This window comes from Myodes glareolus, chromosome 2, assembly GCF_982192425.1.
Source record: "Myodes glareolus chromosome 2, mMyoGla1.1, whole genome shotgun sequence".
NCBI lineage: Eukaryota > Metazoa > Chordata > Mammalia > Rodentia > Cricetidae > Myodes > Myodes glareolus.
This window is the reverse complement of record NC_142027.1, coordinates 2111642-2130477: the sequence shown is the minus strand read 5'-3', so window position 1 is coordinate 2130477 and position 18836 is coordinate 2111642. Positions and strand designations below refer to the sequence as shown.

At 44.0% G+C, this 18836-nt stretch overlaps 1 pseudogene; it reads right to left on the bottom strand.

The window, feature by feature from the left end:
- Positions 1 to 9275: 9275 nt before the first annotated feature.
- On the bottom strand, positions 9276 to 9907 carry LOC125392683 (large ribosomal subunit protein uL6 pseudogene; annotated as a pseudogene).
- Between the last annotated feature and the right edge of the window lie 8929 nt (positions 9908 to 18836).

Sequence of the window (18836 nt, the reverse complement as noted above, 5' to 3'; positions counted from 1 at the left end):
GTTTACAGTCTCCTGCAGGGATGGTGTGAAGCTATAGCCATGTAGACACTGTCCCACTCCTCGGCCTCCTTCAGACCTCCTTAAAGATGGGTTCCTTAAACTCCTCATCCCAAGTAGAGTGCTAACATGTGTATAAAATTCAAGTAGCCCCCAGATCTATATAAACCAATCCCTGCACACTGGAGGACCAGAAGTCTATCCTCAACCAAATAGCAAACGAGAGGCCAGCCTAGGCTACGTGAGACAGTTCCCCAAAACAAAAACAAAACAGAGTGTCCAGGAACCCCTCCTACTAGACTGACTTACCTTCTTGGAGCCAGTGGGAGTTGTGGCTCCAAGTACTGTACCCCCAGTACCCTGAGGCCTCTGCATTTAACTAGCTCTACAAGGGAAGCCTGCTTGGGGACCCCGTGATATCTAGGAGCTGCTGCATTTACTCCCCAGATTAGATGCACTTTACCTGAGGTGTCTTATCCTGGCCATCTTTGTCTAGTGTTCCTAGACCAAAAGCAGTATCTGATGGTCTCATTTGTTAGGTGGTTAGAACTAAACAATTTCTAAGATATGGGAAAAGAACTTGGCACTTCCTACAAAATTAAACCTCAAATTACCAGGTAACCCTAAAATTCCATATTTTAGGTATATATCCCCAAAGAACTAAAAAGCAAATATTCAGACAAAAATATGAATATAATGTTTACAACAGTAATGTTCATAGCAGCATAGAGTAGAAACTACCTCCATGTTCAACAATGCTTGGGTGAATAAACCAGCTGCCGCATCTCCACAGTGAAATAACCACACGGCTACTGCAGAAGGCTTCCTAGGTAGTGCCTAACAACTTGAGTTAGACCTTGGAACTCACATAAAAGCCGAGATGTGACCTGCGTCTGTATTTCCAGTAAGTAAATGGTAGAGGCAGGGGAAGCTCACAGAGCTTCTGGACTAGTTAGGCCAGAGCACACAGCACAGAAACAAGAGAGACCCCGCCTCAAAATGGAAGGACAGAGCCGATTCCCAACAGTAGTCCTGTGACTTCCATGCCAGTGCCACAGCACAAAGATGTACACACACACACATACACATACACAATGCACGCACATGTGCACGCACGCACACACACATACACATGCATTAATTAATTTAAAAAGTTTAAAGTTCTGATGTATGTCATACAGGTGACCCTCAAAGAAATGAGGTGACAAGAGTCTCTCTCTCTCTCTCTCTCTCTCTCTCTCTCTCTCTCTCTCTCACACACACACACACACACACACATACACACACACACACACACACACGACATGATTTGCATGACCAATTCAGATAACATGTTCACAGTAGATGAGTTCATAGGGGCAGGAAGTCAGTTTTGTTAGGAGTGGAGAATTACTTCTTAGGAGGAGTGAGATTTCCTTTATATCTATAACCATGTTTTAGAGAGCATAGCTGGGCAGTGGTGGTGCACACCTTTAATCCTAGTACTCGAGAGGCAGAGGCAGATGGATTTCTGAGTTCAAGGCCAGCCTGGTCTATAGAGCAAGTTCTAGGACAGACAGACAGAGCCACACGGAGAAACCCGGCCTTGAAAAGCAACAACAGCAGAAAGGAATTAGAGGGTGTGATAGCTGTACGTCTCTGAATTCACCAGATGGGTTGCTCGTTTTTGAATAGTTAATTTTGTATTCTGTGAATTTTAGCACTACTGAAATAAAATTACACCCTAACTACTTAGTGAGGTGTCACAAAATTAATGCAAGTAACTTAAAGGAAGAGCTGTGTGCAACTCAGTGTGAGCGCACTTGATTTGCTTGTGTTCAACTCTGGATTCCATCTCTAACCCTGAAAAGAAGAAAACAATAATTCGGCGCAGGCCAGCTGTAGTGGCCATACTTATCTCCTAGCCCTAAGAACACCGAGGTAGGAAGATCAGGAGTTCAAGGTCACCTTAGCTATGCTGTGAGTTAAGGGCCAGTCCAGGCCACGTGAGACTTTGTCTGAAAAAAACGAAAAATTTGGTAATTAATTTTTTTTTCAGCAGGGCAGATGATCACACCTGGAATCTCAGCAGAGAAGAGGCAGGGAAATGAATGCAAGTTCAAAGGCAGCCTGATCTACACAGCAAGCTCCAGTCCAGACAGGGCTTCACAGCGAGAGAGCTGCAGGCATACTTTCTCCCAGCGTGGGAACCACACTGGGCCTGCTCTTACCCCACACTAGTTTGCACTCATTCTGTATCACAGCAATCTCTGAAAACCCAACTATGCAAAGAGATGACATCATCAAAAGGAATTCGTTAATACTGCCTGACATGGTGGGGCATGCCTGCAATCCTAGCATCCCAGCGCTCAGAAGATGGAAGCAGGAAGATCAGACAGGGCAATAGGGCAAGACCTCATCTTCAAAACCAAATAAATATACAACAAACAAACCCAAGCCAAACAAGAAATTATCTCAACCTAACATTGAAAGTGCCAAGTCTATACGTTTCTTGCATACATAGCTGACTCGCTCCCAGATTTGGACTATCCCACTACCTCACTGTGTGTTCCCTGTGCTGCTGTTGACTGCAAGTCTGGGCTGTCCTCATCTGCCTGTGTGACTCAGTTGACTACCAAGCCCATGCTCAAATATATCCTTAGACACTATTAGATGGCACGGCCGCAGCTTCTCCTTCCTCTCTTTGTTGTCACTGCTTCTTTCCAGGTGATTTTGTAAATACCTGACCAATTGCTTCCCAAAGACACACACTTCTGGAAGGATGATCATGTGCCCTGAAGGCGTTCTCATACTTCCAAACACCCACTCTCACTGTGGCAGCGGAGGGCAGGCCATGATACCCACCTCCACTGGCGTCACACAGGATGCTCAGGGCCCATTCAGGGAACAGAGTCTAGGGTTTCCAGAGCAGGAACACAAAACATGAAAGCTGGGGCGTGGCTCCAAAGACAGACAGAGAAGCACAGGCCACTTGCAGGACATCAGTGAAAACACGGAGAAAACCCCGGAAACCTCAAAGCCTTAGATTTCATCCCAGTGTGTGCGATACAAAAATGAATAGAGGAGAAATTTCACAGGCCTTCAACATCGGCTACTATTACTTTGAACGAAAGAGAAAGGGGAACAGGAAGGTTTTAGCGGTGGCAACAGCTAATATGATTGATGGGCCTACTACCTACATGTGAGAGGAATGAAAACAAGGCAAATAAGGGGTATGTGAGACCTTCCCCTCACACACCCACAGGAGTACCCTAGAAGCCACTTTTCTCTCCAGGGAATCACCCTGGGTAGTGGAGAACAGGCCTGAGTCTACCGTCAAAGGTGTGCTCAGTGGCCAAGAAAGGGTTGCAGTTCTATCTCCAACTGGAGCAGTCCAGCACAGGGTCCAGAATCTAGCCAGTGGGCCAGCCGGTACTGCATGGAGACTTCAGGCAGGTAGAAAGGGCAGGTTCATTGGGTCCAACCTACAGTGGTCCAGTGAACCTGGTTTCTTTTCACTAGTGTAGAGTTCTAAGGTCATGTGTCCTCTAAAGATGGCTGACCCCACTCCTTGGAGCTGGCAACACAGGAGATAACCATGTGCTTTCCTGGTTGCCTCCTTGGTGTTCTGATGACTGACCAGATGGGAATACAGGAGAGAATTGAGGGGCAAGTGGTTTCTATGGGCCTTAAACTGGTTTCGATGGGAATGGGATGGGGGACCTGGTATGATCACAGAATAGAATCAAGCACGCAGCAGTGCACCTGTTTGTCCCTGAGTGCAAGGAGAGATATTGCACACTCACCATCCAGCAGGCTTTTTGTGTTGGATAACTCTATTTGGCTGAATGATGCAGGAGAATTGTCTGTATTCTGTCAATCATATTTTAATAAAACGCTGATTGGCCAAGCAGGCAATGTAGGTGGGAAAACCAGACAGGAAGTAGAGGTGATGCAATGAGAACAGGAGAATTCTGGGAAGCAGAGAGGTTCCTCCGCCACTCCTGCGCAGACCACCGAAGAGGCAGCATGTAAGCTGTCACACTGAGAAAGGTACTGAGCCCATGTGGCTAACATAGATAAGGATAATGGGGTAATATATGTTATAAGAGTTAACAAGAAGCCTGACCTAATGGGCCAATCAGTTTATAACTTAAGGAGTCCTGTGTGTGATTTCTCTTTGGGACTTGCCGACTTGTTGGGGTGCCAGGCGGGACAGAAACCCCAACAAGCCGGCCCCCTCATGTTACAGCTGAAGGCTGATTTAAGTATTTAGAGCATGTTTAAGAAAGTCTGACAAGGCTAAGCAAGGAAGGTTGGAAGGGTATATTCAATACATTCGCTACATGTATGGTATTTTTTTTTTAACTTCCTGTGATTTCACTGGGACATTCTCACAGTAAGTGAGGAGCATGTGTGGTATGTACGTGTTACATATGCACATCTTCTATTGGTTCTGTTTCTCTAGAGAGCCCCCAGCGAACATGGGATCTTGAGGGTTTTGTTTTGTTTGGACCACAATTTCTAGAACCAAAAGAGCCCTTTATTCCCTGGACTGATTAGACTCATTTGTATCTGGAGTGGGAGGCTGTTTTTTTGTGTAGCCCAGACTGACTGGCAACCACTACTCTATGTACCAAAGATGACTTGAACTTCTGATTCTGTTGTCTGTACCTCCTTGAATGCCCATTTTATAGGGTGCTAGGGATGGAGCCATTACTTCCCTCAAATAGTTAAGTTTACTCCTTGGCAGCCCGCTTTGTGGCTGTTTTTCCTTGAATTTGGAAGTCCATTTACAAGCCCCAGTAAACGCCTGTGGCCGCAGCCGCGACAGCAGTACAGCGTGCGCACAAGTACAGACGTCTTCCGGCCTTGGTGATCAGCGGCATCAGCGCAGGTGAGCGAGAGGGTAGCCGCCTTGCAGGAGCGCGACTAGGTGTGCTGTTCCTCCGAGCCTGCTGCTGTTCCGAGGAAAGAAGGCTGTCCGCCTGCCCCAGCGTGAGTCACCCGGCTGAGTCCTCAGCACAGCGGCTCTGCCAGAGGGGTCTTTCATATCAATGCTCAATCGCACACCGACGGCCAAGACTTTTCTCCCTCTGTTTGGAAAAGAAGGCTCTCAGGGTTCTGTTTCTCACGCACAACCCACACAGCTTTGCCAAAGTGCGCAGTCCTCCCACTGGGCACCACCTGCCACCTGCCGGCTGTGCTGAGAACCGCAGACTGGCTGCTTGGCCGTCTACACAGTGGCCTAAAGAGCCCACCAAACTCCAGCCAGAGTTCTCATTCACCCAGCAAAAGACCCCAGGCTCCTGCTGGCGGTTTCTGGGTCTCTCCTCTGTGCCCCAGTAATAACGCTGGAACCCAGCTGGAAGCAGGATCAGAGCTGTACTGCGGTCCTATCTCCACACATCCCAAGATTACATGAGTGTCTTGTGGTGCCTCAGTTTCTCCCTCTGAAACTTGGAAAGTGAAGCTAAAAACAGCTCTACTTTGCAGAATTCAGTGCTGTGGTATCTGTGGAGGCAGTCTGCCCTGCACTGTGACAGCCCTGCATTTGGACTGCTTATAAAATGCATCTTTAAATGTGACTTTGGACCTCTGATCTCTGCCTCTTGAGTGTCGAGTCTGCAGCTGTGCACCACCACGTAGTTCATGGGTGGCCAGGTACAGAACCCAGGGCTTTCTGCATGCTAGGCAAAACAATCTCCCAGCTTTGCCACATCCTCAGCCCCATGTAGGTCTTTAAAAACAAACTTTTCAGCCAGATGTGGTAGCAAGGTCTTAAATTCCAGTTCTCAGGAGACAGAGGCAGGTGGATCTCTATGAGTTTCAGGCCTGTCAAGGCAACATAGACCCTATTTCAACAAATAAATGAATTTTCCAATCCTCTTTAGCTTATTGGACATATGTCATACAATTATTACTGAAAACCTCACTTTTTGTTAGTGCTAGCAACTTTACAGCTTCTGGGTTGGTTTCAGTCCATTGATTTTTCTTTCTCCTTGTTTTGTGTCTCTTTTAACCTCTCATATGTCTGGTAATCTTTGGTTGAAACCCAGGCGTTTTGGGTCCTGGGTATTTCCTATTGGCTCCCAAGTCCATAAAAATATCATATACTTGTAGAGCTCAATGAAAATCAATTTAAAAAAATCTTTCTAAAATACCTTATACTTGCACCTCTCCAGTCTATCTCCTCCAGCACCTAGCTTATCCCATGTGCCCATCTGTGCCCCAGGTTCCCTCTTCTTAGAAGGATGTAGCCCCTGACGAGGCCACATTAACCTGGTATGTCACAGCAAGGGTGTGAATGTTCCTTCCAAACTTACATAGAAATCTCTTTGGCTTGGCAATGGTGTTGAGGGGCAGGGCCTTTAAGAGATGATCAGGTCAGAAGAACTCTGCCCTCTGGAACAGATGGATACCGTCATAACTGAGTAGATTTGTTTTTCATTCTTTTGTTTAAAATTTATTCATTTTAAATTTTATATGCATTGGTGTTTCACCTGCATGTATGTCTAGTGTTGGATCCCCTGGAACTGGAGCTACAGACAGTTGTGAGGTGCCACGTGGGTGCCGAGAACAGAATTGGGGTCCTCTGGGACCACTGAGCCTTCTCTCCAGCCCCGCTCAGTGGGTTTGTTACACCAGGGTCTCACCCCATTGTGCCATGCTTTTTACTATGTGAAGAAGCAGCCAGAGGCCCTCAGCAGATGTGACCCTTCCATTCTGGACTGAGGCAAATAGACTGTTACTTTTGGTTGCTTTTTAATTTTTGTTTTTGAACTATGGTGTGTGTGTGTGTGTATTAAATATATATAATTATGCATATTTGTGTGGGTGTGCTTGAGAATGCATGTGCCTCTGAAGGCCTCCCATGCTGATCACTTATTTTTATCCATAAGCATTGTTGCTTGCTTTTTTTTTTTTTTTTTTTGAGCTGAGGACCAACTCTGTGGCTGGGTAAAATAGTTTTTAAAAATCTGGTATACATTCCCTGGATAATCTATGTAAGATAAAAATAAGAGTGATATCTACAGACCCAGTGAAGATCTAGAACAAGTAGGACAAACCTGGTTAAAACCAAAGAACAATTCAGCAACCAAAAGTTCTGAAAAACACTACCCAGTACACTTCAACCTGGATTAGTTTACCAACACCTGGCACTCACCTGAAAAGGCAAAGTCAATATCAAAGATAAAATCTATTCTGAACCCTTAAGCTTGAGATGTACAAAGACACATACAAACACACACACACACAAAACAAGGAGAGGGGAAAAATAAAACTGATTTACTCCAACCACCCATGAGGGCTTGATAGTTTGTTTGTAAGCACGCATTATAGGCTAGGAGTCAGTGCACACACAGCTCAGTCTTGTGATGTTCTCAAATGTCTGCTTCTCTGTAGAAACAGAACCCAAGGCCACACCTGTGCTAATTCAATACAGACAGTGACAACCCAGGCCTTAGTTTATGGTGTAAGAATCCTGAACTCCCCACATACTTGCAAAACTCAGGTTCCTGAAAACTGGGCCAAACTGGATGGTTTAGCAGGCCTGGAATTCAGTCCCTGGAATCTACCATGGAAAAGAACCAACCCTTGAAGGCTGTTGCTTGGCCCCTCTATGATGCATGGATTGAATGCTTCTGAAGACAGTGCTGACTTTTAATATTTCTGTAAAGACTGTATTTTCAGGGGCTGGAGAGATTGCTCAGCGGTGAATGACAGACACTTCCTGCCTTGTAGAGGACCAGGGTTCCGTTCCTACACCTACATGGTGGCTCACAACATGTAACTCCAGTTCCAGGAAATCCAGTTCCCTCTTTTGATCTCCAGGCCAACAGTCACATGTGTGTTGCACAGATGGACTTGCAGGCAAAACACCCATTCATATAAATAAACAACTCTTTTTAAAAAAGATTTTATTTTTGTTGTTTTTAATTATATGTATATGTCTGTGTTGGGGTATGTCCATATGGGTGTGGTGTCTGCAGAGGCCAGGGGCTCCTCTAAAGCTGAAGTTACGGGTGGTTGTAAGCCACTTGACATGTGTGCTTGGGTCCTCTGCAAAGGATTATGTACTGGTAAACACTAAACTGTCTCTCCAGCCCCTGAATTCTTTCCTTGCTATTGTACCTGAACCCAAGTCATTCAACAGGTGTGTGTGTGTGTGTGTGTGTGTGTGTGTGTGTACATGTGCCATTTCCTTACATAACTTGGAACTGCCCCAAACCTGACTGTATTAAAAAAAAAGTATCTCAGTGAATTTCTGTACATTCTACTGATAAAAATGGACAAGGCAAAAGATTCTAGAAGATCCCTGTAAACTTGAGTCATATGCAAATGAAATATGATGCTCTGGAGTCTTAGGGTCACTAGCTTCTGATCACATGTAATCCTTCCAGAGACTACAACTGAGCGTGTGCAGAAGAGCCCTCGCCCTACTGCCCTTCCGGCCTGCATTTCACAGGGGAGAAAATGTCTGAGAAACATTGGCGGCTGCTGAGATAGCCTAGGGGTCTAAGAAGTGAAAGGCTATTAGGCAGAAGGCTGTAATTAGCTCTTCTTGATCTTGACCATGACCAAGAACAGAACAAGAGTGGGTACCGCCAATTACCCGACACCAGGCTGCTTTGGGGAAGACATGCCGTGGGAGGATTGGACGTTGAGAAATCCATTCTATCTGCTCCCTTCATGATAGAATAAATTATGTCTGGGGTAGTTCGGCCATGTTTCTGTTCTTGGCTTCAAATAATGGCCCTCAAATTACAGCAGAGGACTGTAAAAAAAAAAATGTGATTTGTTCTTAGCTGAAGGCAAAGACGGTAGGCTCAGCCGTAAGTCAGTGCAGGTAGCATGAGCTGTCCACCTAAGAGATGTTCTCACACAGCCTGTATTACCAAACCTCATGCTAAGCCTCAGAGTAAGAAGCCTGACTTTGTCTGATGAATCTGTTAAAATATGTGATCTTTGACTCCATCTGAAGGCAGGTGTGGTAGAGGCAGCAAACTGCACCCCATTGGGATGCTGGATTGTGTCATCATCACCACTAGTCAGGTTCAGGAGCCTGCGGAGTTTTTTCTTTCTCTCTGTCATTTCCTTCTTTCGTGTGTCCTCCGTGTGTGTGTGTGTGTGTGTGTGTGTGTGTGTGTTGACGGATGGGGTATGTGTGTACACAAGTATACATTTTGTTTGGAGACCAGAGACAGACACTGTGAGTGTTTTACCCAATTGTTTTCCAATGTATTTGGGTTTTTTTTTCAATACAAGTCTTTTATTGTCCCAAAAGACATCCCAAATCGTATTAAAATTCAGGATCTTGTTTCTGGAGCTGGTAACTTAGGTCTTACTCATCAGCCTGCTGCACTGTTCCCTTTTCAGACACATAGATACCATCCAAAAACTTTCTGATATCCTTGTTTTTAACTGTTGTGGCTTGCTGTATCAGAGCTGCCAAATTTGAAACAAGGTCAATATCATTTCCTTCAAGGATTAATTCATCCTTCTGGGCTTGAGAGACAGAACAAGCAACGCCTGTCCTCATCCAAACCCTGCGAATATATTTTTCACCCAAGAAATTTTGGATTTCAACCAAAGACCCATTCTCCTGATAACAACGTTGATGGGGAAGTGAGCATACATGGACCTCATCTTGTAGCGGAAGCCCAGTGTAATACCCTTGATCATGTTTTGAACGTGGCTGCAGATGGTTCTGACGGTGGCCAGTTCCTTCCTGTTGCCCCACCATTTGTCAACCCGGAGCCTCTTCTTCTTCTTCCCAAGAAGGCTCAGCTCTACATTGATGTGATTGAAGTCCCTCCGGAGGGACTGTGCGCCCCTTCAGAGTGATGCCCACATTTTCTGGAATGTCGACCGTCTGATTGCTGAGAATGGTCTTCATTCTCGCAGTAGATGGGGCAAAAAGCTCCATTGTATTTGTTAAGACACTGCCCTGCAGCTCATGGATTTGGTTAGCCTGGGTGGCCTGAAGGCCCAAGGGGCTTCCTGACTCTGCTCCTCTGACACTGGAATTACAAGCATGCACTCCCATGTTCAGCTTTTTTTTACATGGATTCTGGCCCTTAAACTCAGGTCTCTATGATTGCATGACAAGCTGTTTATTGACTGAGCTGACTCCTGGTCTGACACCTCTTTGAAATCTGTGCTGGTATCTCTCAAATTAAAAAGTTAAGAGTGCAGTTTTTTCCCCCTTTCTTCTTTGCAGGTATATGTTATTAGTGCCACATCCACAGACTTGCTATCTCTGGGAAATTTTGTCATGTTTTGTTCTGACACATGTGCAGCCCAGGGAGATCTCAAGTTTTCAATTCTCCTGCTTTCTGAGTGTTGGGATCACAGCTGTGAGTAGCTGCACTTGCTACTCTGGAACACTCTGCCTGGGGCTAGGGAGACTTACTCTAGTGAGCCCTCTACATGGTGCCATTTTCCTCCAGAAGGGGAAGACTTGACCTGTGGAAGAGAAGATCTCTCAAAATTCAGAGGAAGTACGAACAGTGAGTGACCCGGCACCAGGGTGTGATGTAGGGATCTGTTGAGACAAGGCCATGTGTGCACAACATGGCAGTACGCTAATCAGCTGCCCTCCCCTCCTCAAAGCTGAATCTGGTGTCCTCTGTCTGGGCTTTCCAGCTGATTACATGGTCAGTTCAGCTTCCACACTACCTCCATCACAGCAGAAGCACTAAGACCAGAGGACTGGACCACCCCTGGGAGGCCTTCTGTGTCTTTCTTTCCCTCCTGCTTCACAACAAGCAATGTGAGGTGAGTTTTCTAAGAATGGCTCTGAGGATAACTCCCCATGCTTGCGTAGCTTGAGAAGGAGAGAAACATTTGTTTTAAAACGATAAGGTTTTAGTATTAATGCATCATGAACTAGTTTATTCTGACTAGAATGAGTTGTATAAGAAGTAAGACAGGCTGGAAAGATGGCTCAGTGGTTAAGAGCATGGGCTGCCCTTGCAAAGGACCTAGGTTCAGTTTCCAGAACCCACTCGGTGGCATACAACCATCTGTAACACCAGTTCCAAAGGATCATAGCCCTCTTCTGGCCTCCGTGGGCTCTGCTTGTGCACAGTGCACATGAAGGTTGTGGTGGTTTGAGAGAACATAGCCCCCAAAGTGAGTGGCATAATTAGGAGGTGTGGCCTTATTGAAGGAAGTGTGTCACTGTGGGCATAGGCTTTGAGGTCTTTTTTTTTTTTTTTTTTTTTTTTTGCTCAAGCTTCCCTCAGTATGACTGTCAGTTCAATTCCTGTTGCCTGCAAGATGTAGGACTCTCTGTTCCAGCACATTGCCTGCAGGCTGCCATGCTCCCCATCATGATGATAATGGGCTGAACCTCTGAAACTGTAATAGAGCTATCCCAATTAAATGTTTTCTTTTTAAGAGTTGCTGTGGTCATGGTGTCTCTTCACAGCAATAAAACCCTTAACTAGGGCTGGAAAGATGGCTCAGTGGTGAAGAGCACTGGCTGTTCTTCCACAGGTCCTGAGTTCAAATCACAGCCACCACATGGTGGCTGGCAACCATCTATAGTGGGAATCTGATGCCCTCTTCTGGCATCAAAGTCATCCATGCAGATAGAATGAATATAAATATATATGTATATATATATAAAATCTTAAAAATATAAATATACATGTATGTATGTATGTATATGTGTATATAGTCTTGAGTGCTGTGATGAAAAGACAGGCCACTGTCTGAGTGGGAAACAAGCGCTTCTAGAAGATTACCGAAAGAGGTATTTGAGTCATGATCTGAGAGGCGCATAGGCATCAACTCGGGGGAGAGACAAGGCCAGTGCTCAGTGTGGATAGTGGGTTCAAAGCTAGAACAGCATGAGCCACCAGTGGGAGGAAAGCAGGCAGGTCCTGAGTCTATGGAGTCTAGGCAGTCCTGGGCTATGGAGAGGCACTGCTGACATTCAGAGGTCACCTGGAGTCCAGAATGTCAAGAGACACATTCTGAACACCCCAGAGCCTTCTTCACAGTTTTGGGGTCTGGGGGGGATCTGGTGGTGGTCACATGGCACTGAGGGCCCCACAGGAGGTACTGGTCTTGGTTGTAGGTGCCATAATGGAAAAAACTATTTTTGAGTGCCACGGACAACACAGTGATAAAGTGTCTGGGGAGGATGAGGAACTTGATGCATTCCTGGAAATGAGAGCTAAAGATGTGAACTAGGGGAATGTGGAAAGATGGGCAAACATGGTCATTTCCAGAACCACAATGACGTGGGATTTCCCTCTGCATGCTATGAATATGTTTTATCACCATTGGTTATTAAAGAAGCTCCTTTGGCTAATGGCTTAGTAGAGAAAAGCCAGGCAGGAAATGTGAACAGAGATAGAGAAAGTAGGTGGAGTCAAAGAAATACCATGAAGCTGCCAAAGGAGAAGTGTGCCAGACCCTTACTAGCAAGCCACAGCCTTGTGCCAATAAACAGATTAAAAGAAACGGATTAATTTAAGATGTAAGAGCTAGCGAGGAATACACTAGAGTCTTTGGCCAGCGTTGTAATTAATACAGTTTCTGTGTGATTATTTGGGTCTTGTGCAGCCAGGAAGGAATGATCAGTCTCCACTCACATAATGGTGCATCAATGTGGGCTAGCTATATCCACATAAAACCTAAGAGAGCTTGGAAAGGAATTATAGAAACAAAACCAAAGCCAAAACAAAACAGAGTTAAGCACAGCTTTATGGTAGTAGCATTTTATCAGGTGAGCTCTGTTTGCTAGAAGCTAGCAGAAGCACAATTCCTTTAAGAGAAGGTTTCCTGACTCAGTGGTAGCAACAAAAACAGCACAGCTCCTTTAAGAAGGCTTCCTGGTTTGTGCTTGTTGCACGAACAGCTCTGGCTCTTTCAGGAGGCCTAGCACTGGGCAGCATGTTGCCAGTTACTTGGTGGAAGCATGGGTCAACTGCTTCCCAGAGTTGAGGTGGTGAAGATGGCTCCCTCCTTGGGATCCCAGAGCTGGCGGTAAGTGTACCTCTGCCATATTGAAAGGCTGAGAGACAAAGCCAGCATCCAGGGCTGCTGCAAACAGTTTACCACTTTGAAAGCGCTCCTGGTCAGAAAATGATTACAGGTAAGTGATAAAGACAGATTCAGACAGAAATAAACCTCTGAATGAGTCACAGTGTTTAAAAAATATACATAGGCTTGAGAGAAAGAAGAAAAGGAATATACACAGTTATAAAAGGTTTTAAAAAATAGAACAAAGTCTTTAAAAGAGACAGAGGATAGACAGTCACAAATTAAAAGAGTAAGGAAAAATAAGCCACATAAAGATGGAAAATATACAGAGAATTTGGATTATGTATATGATTTTGTTTTCTTTGAATTATTTAAACTGTGAATGAGATAAGTATAGAGGGACATTTCATTGTATGGGCTTCTAAGCTTAACCAACATACATATTTTAAAGGTATCTTGACTTCAAAATTTGGGTCTAAGAATATGTTGTTTGGGCCGGGCAGTGGTGGCACACACCTTTAATCCCAGCACTCCAGAGGCAGAGGCAGGCATATCTTTGTGAGTTCAAGGCCAGCCTGGTCTACAAGAGCTAGTTTCAGGACAGGCTTCAAAGCAACAGAGAAACACTATCTCAAAAAACAAAACAAAACAAAACAAAAGAAGTATATGTTGTTTGGAAAAGAGGTTCTGCTTTTGTTTTCACAGTGGAAAGAAAGCTGTGGATTTCTTACTGGCTAATATGGTTTGCTCAAACAAGATCCCCTGAAGCAACAGCACAGATGGTCCAAAATCCATGACAGCTTCAGGACTGCTGGCTGAGATGGACCTACCACACAGGATATCCCATGGCAGACCTGATTAACAGTGCTCCCAATCAGCAGAAAGTAGTCTAAAGAACAACTCCCAAATTCCATAAATTATTGTTTATAAATGTTTGTTTACATTTAAAGGGGGATATGTTATAGAGATGAACACTTTGCATTGGTATGGATCTCGATTTATTGACACAAATTTAAGGTCAATTTTGTTTTATGTATATTTCTGCCCTTGATTAAGGTATTGTTTTTATAGCTAATTAAAAAATGTAATGTATAATTAAAATTTGCAGATTAATAGGTAGTCATTTATAATAGTCAAACTTGTAGTCATGTTAGTTAGGTTTTCTAGATATACAGAGATATATTTCAGTTAGACCAATAATCTTCATAACTTCAAAGACCTACAAAACATGGCATTTAAAACGTTTTAATAACTTAGACTTTTCATGACAATGAGGCACATCTCCTGGCAGCACCAATCTACTGCAAGAGACAATGGGCATCAACGAGGCTCTTTATGGAGTTTGCTAGCCATTTGGGCAAGAAACTGCTCTTGCTTAGACTGCTTGATGGTTTGCTGTGTAAACTGAAGATGTAGGACCCACAGAAAATTGATTGCTGAACCTGCCTAAAGAAGATGAGACAGCCTTTTAGGGTTCCTGCCTCATGAAAGAGTTTGCCAGACATTCTTCAGGACAAAGAAGAAAATGACTGACAAACTGCCAATACAGGCAAAACAGTCTTTGAAATTTCCTGCTTCATGAAAAAGTCTGCCAGATACTACAGGCCTGTAGGCTGAAGATGGATGCCCCAACGTTACAGAAGAACTTTGGATGACTATCCAAGTAGCAAGATATCTCTGTCAATTCTAGAGTTTTGGAAGATGATTACAATGCACTTCTTGTTTACTGAGGTAATATTATATCCTTCTGGGCTCTTTGAAGAGTTGAAGACAGATAGTTGTAAGTGTCCTTATTATGATAAAAGATAAATTAGATATGATGAATCTTTAGACTCACAAGGATAGAACAAATGATAAAATATTTTTCTTAATTTTCCAAATATAAATGGACTAAATATTGTAACTATAATTCTTGCTTGATACCTGTTTTGTTATATTTATTAACTTTGAACATAATTTATTCATCTGTTTCCTTGTTAAAACAGTTGTCAAAAGCCTGTGTCTTCATACTTATGGTCTTCTTTAAATGTTGATGTGAGATCTTGAAGAACTCAACTTTTTAAATTTTTATCGAGCTTTACATTTTTCTTTGCCCCCCTCCCTGCCTCTCCCCTCCTCTTCAACCCTCTCCCATGGTCCCCATGCTCCCAATTTACTCAGGAGATCTTGTCTTTTTCTACTTCCTATGTAGATTAGATCCATGTATGTCTCTCTTAGAGTCCTCATTGTTGTCTAGGTTTTCTGGGATTGTGATTTGTAGGCTGGTTTTCTTTGCTTTATATTTAAAAACTACTTATGAGTGAGTACATATAATTGTCTTTCTGGGTCTGGGTTACCTCACTCAAAATGATGTTTTCTAGCTCCATCCATTTGCCTGCAAATTGCAACATATCATTATTTTTTTTCTGCTGTATAGTAAGTACTCCATTGTGTAAATGTACCACTTTTTTTTAAAAAATTTATTCTTTGGTTTAGGGGAATTTGGGTTTTTCCACGTTCTGGCTATGACAAACAATGCTGCTATGAACATAGTTGAGCACATGTCCTTGTGGCACGATTGAACATCCTTTGGATATATACCCAAAAGTGGCATTGCTGGGTCTTGAGGAAGGTTGTTTCCTAATTTTCTGAGAAATTGCCACACTGACATCCAAAGGGGCTGTACCAGCTTGCATTCTCACCAGCAATGCAGAAGTTTTCCCTTTTCCCCACAACCTCTCCAGCAGAAGTTGTCATCAGTGTTTTTGATCTTGGCCATTCTTACCAGTCTAAGATAGAATCTCAGAGTTGTTTTGATTTGCATTTCTCTGATAACTAAGGAAGTTGAGTACCATTCGTTTGAGGTTCATGAAGAATTTTGCTAGGATTTTGATGGGCATTGCTTTGAATCTATAGATTGCTTTTGTTAAGATTGCCATTTTTACTATGTTAATTCTGCCTACCCAAGAGCATGGGAGATCTTTCCACTTTCTGGTGTCTTCTTCAATTCCTTTCTTCAAAGATTTAAAGTTCTTGTCATACAATTCTACCACTTGTTTGGTTAGAGTTACTGCGAGATAATTTATGCTATTTGTGGCTATTGTGAAGGGTGATGTTTCTCTGATTCTTTCTCAGCCCATTTATCATCTGTGTACAAGAGGGCTACTGATTTTTTTGAGTTAATCCTGTATTCTGCTACATTACTGAAAGTGCTTATGATTCGCTGGCTCAGTCCTGCTCCTGTGGAGTTTGCTGCCTCAGGCCTGCTCTGGCCTAGATAACTGGCTCTGTTTTGTTATATTTAATTTTACTATGTTAAAGTTAAAACTTTCTTTTTTCTATAGACATAAAAGGGGAGATGATTTGGGATTCTCCTCTATATGCTATGAATATGTTTTATTACCACTAGTTATTAAAGAAACTGTTTTGGCCAATGGTTTAGTAGAGTAAAGCCAATCAGGAAATCCAAACAGAAACAGAGAAAGTAGGCAGAGTCAAGGATGATGCCATGTAGCTGCTCTAGGAGAAAGACGCCAGACCCTTACTAGTAAGCCACAGCCTTGTGCCGAGACACAAATGAATAGAAATGGGCTAGTTTAAGATATAAGAGCTAGCTCGGAATAAGCTAGAGTCATTGACCAAACAGCGTTGTAATTACTATAGTTTCTGTGTGATTAGTCACGTCTTGGGTGGTTAGGAATGAACAAGCAGTCTCCATGTACACCACTCAAGATGTCAGGTAGGAAACAGGTCTTGATCTAAGATGATGCTCGGAGCTAAGCAGTACATTGAATGAATAAAGGACCGCCACTGCTGTCTGAGTGTGAGGACAGTGGCTAGAGGGCAAGGTCTGTTTGGGAAGACTGTGACCATGAGTTAGATAAAGTCATCTTGATCTTGCTTTATTTGAGACACGGGGTGGGGAAGAGATCAGTCTTTAATCCAACAAAGAATAGCAAAACACAGATCACGCACTGAAGCACAATTAATAGAAACTCAGGGTCAGAAATTGGGGTTTGATCTGAGAAGCACAACAGTCAGCCACTGGCTCTTACCTTGACCTCAGTCTGAAATGGTAATCCTGCCTTCCAGAATCTCAGAACGAGATTGCCTCTGAGAGCTGTCTTGCCCCGTCTTATATCCCTCTCTAGGGCTGGGATCAAAGGTGTGTACCACTGGGATTAAAGGCACCCAATCTCTATGGCAACTAGGGTGACCTCTGAGATTAAAGGTGTGTTACCATAATCTGGTCTGTCAGGCTGACCAGCGGTACTGTTTTACTCAGATCTTCAGGCAGTCTTTATTAAAATACATTTGAAATGCCACTGTATCGGGTTTCCTGTGACTGCAGTATCCAAGGTGGATCTATATCATAATGTTCATAATATTAGAAGATAGCTCCTAGCCTGGCCAGCAGCTCCATTTCCTTCTGAAAGGAAGGGTTTATCTGGGAGCTAAGCTCCAGGCTTCATACAAGTGAACAACTACCAGTGTTGGGATGTGTAACATGAGGGGCTGGCTTGTTGGGGTTTCATGTCCTGCCTGATACCCCACAACTGGCAAGTCCCAAAGAAAATTACACACAAGACTCCATAATATTATAAACTGATTGGCCCATTAGGTCAGGCTTCTTATTAGCCCTTGTAACTTATATTAACCCATTATTCTGATCTATGTTAGCCATATGGCTTGGTACCTTTTCCAGCTGTCAGCTTCACATGCTGCCTCTTCGGTGGTCTGAGCAGGAATGGCAGAGGAAGCTTCCTGCTTCCCAGAATACTCCCGTTCTCTTTGCTCCACTTCTACTTCCTGTCTGGTTTTCCCGCCTATACTTCCTGCCTGGCCAATCAGCGTTTTATTAAAATACATGATTGGCAGAATGCAGATAATTCTCCCGCACCAGGGATGGACTCAAATCCCACCTGCGTGAAACAAGCCAAGCCTAAACAAGCAGTGCTTGGGTCTCGAAGCCTGTTTTCTTCAAGGAGCCTCCTCCAGAGGTCTCCAACACAGGTGGATCTGTGTTGCGGCAAGGGGACTCTCACCCATGTGTTCGTGGAAGTGAGAGAGCGCGCATGTCAGCAGGGAGGAGCAAGTTGCTGGGGGCTGAGGCACCTATGCACTCCATGTTTACAGGGTTCTGCGGATTCTAGCAGCCTGTACCCACATAATTTATGTCTCAGGAGTGTCAGTCCCTGAAATGGGAATGGGATGCACGGCTTAGGTGAAAGGCTGGTTTCAGCCAGACCAGTATGTTCATTTTAACCTGTCATTGTAGATCTGGGGTGCCTTTGATACTAATGGACTCAAGTCATACAGAAAAGGTGACAGAAGCCAATGACCCGGTTCATTCTTTTTCTTTGGGATCTTATTTTTATTGTATGTGGAAAGAGAATTAATAGATATGAATATAAAGATTTGTGTATTAAGTATCCACAGCCCCCCAACAGCTAAGGTCTGGCCACACAGTACTCGGAGGCTTCTGCAGCCATAGTCCAAGGGAATACACCTCATGTTACTGGTTTTAAATTGGTAAAAAACTCAAAGTTTACACCAAGGTTCCCAAGGAAAGCAAGGGAGTCAGACAATGCATAGCAGGACTGTGTTTCCTTCAGGGAGTTCCCAAGCAGGAAATCATGGAGATGAAATCTCAGTTCCGATGGAGAGACCTTGATTTTGGAGATTCCAAAAAACAAGGTATCTTCCCAGAAGAGCCACAGGTACTGGCTGGATGAGGCTGCAAAGAGAGTAAAGTGGGAGCTGTTCTAGCCACTGGCACACAGGTGATGCCCTCTTAAGCCCCAGATGTTAGATATGGGGCTACAGGGATTAACATTTACCCTCTGGTCTGGTATGTCCTTGCTATCTCCCAGGTAATT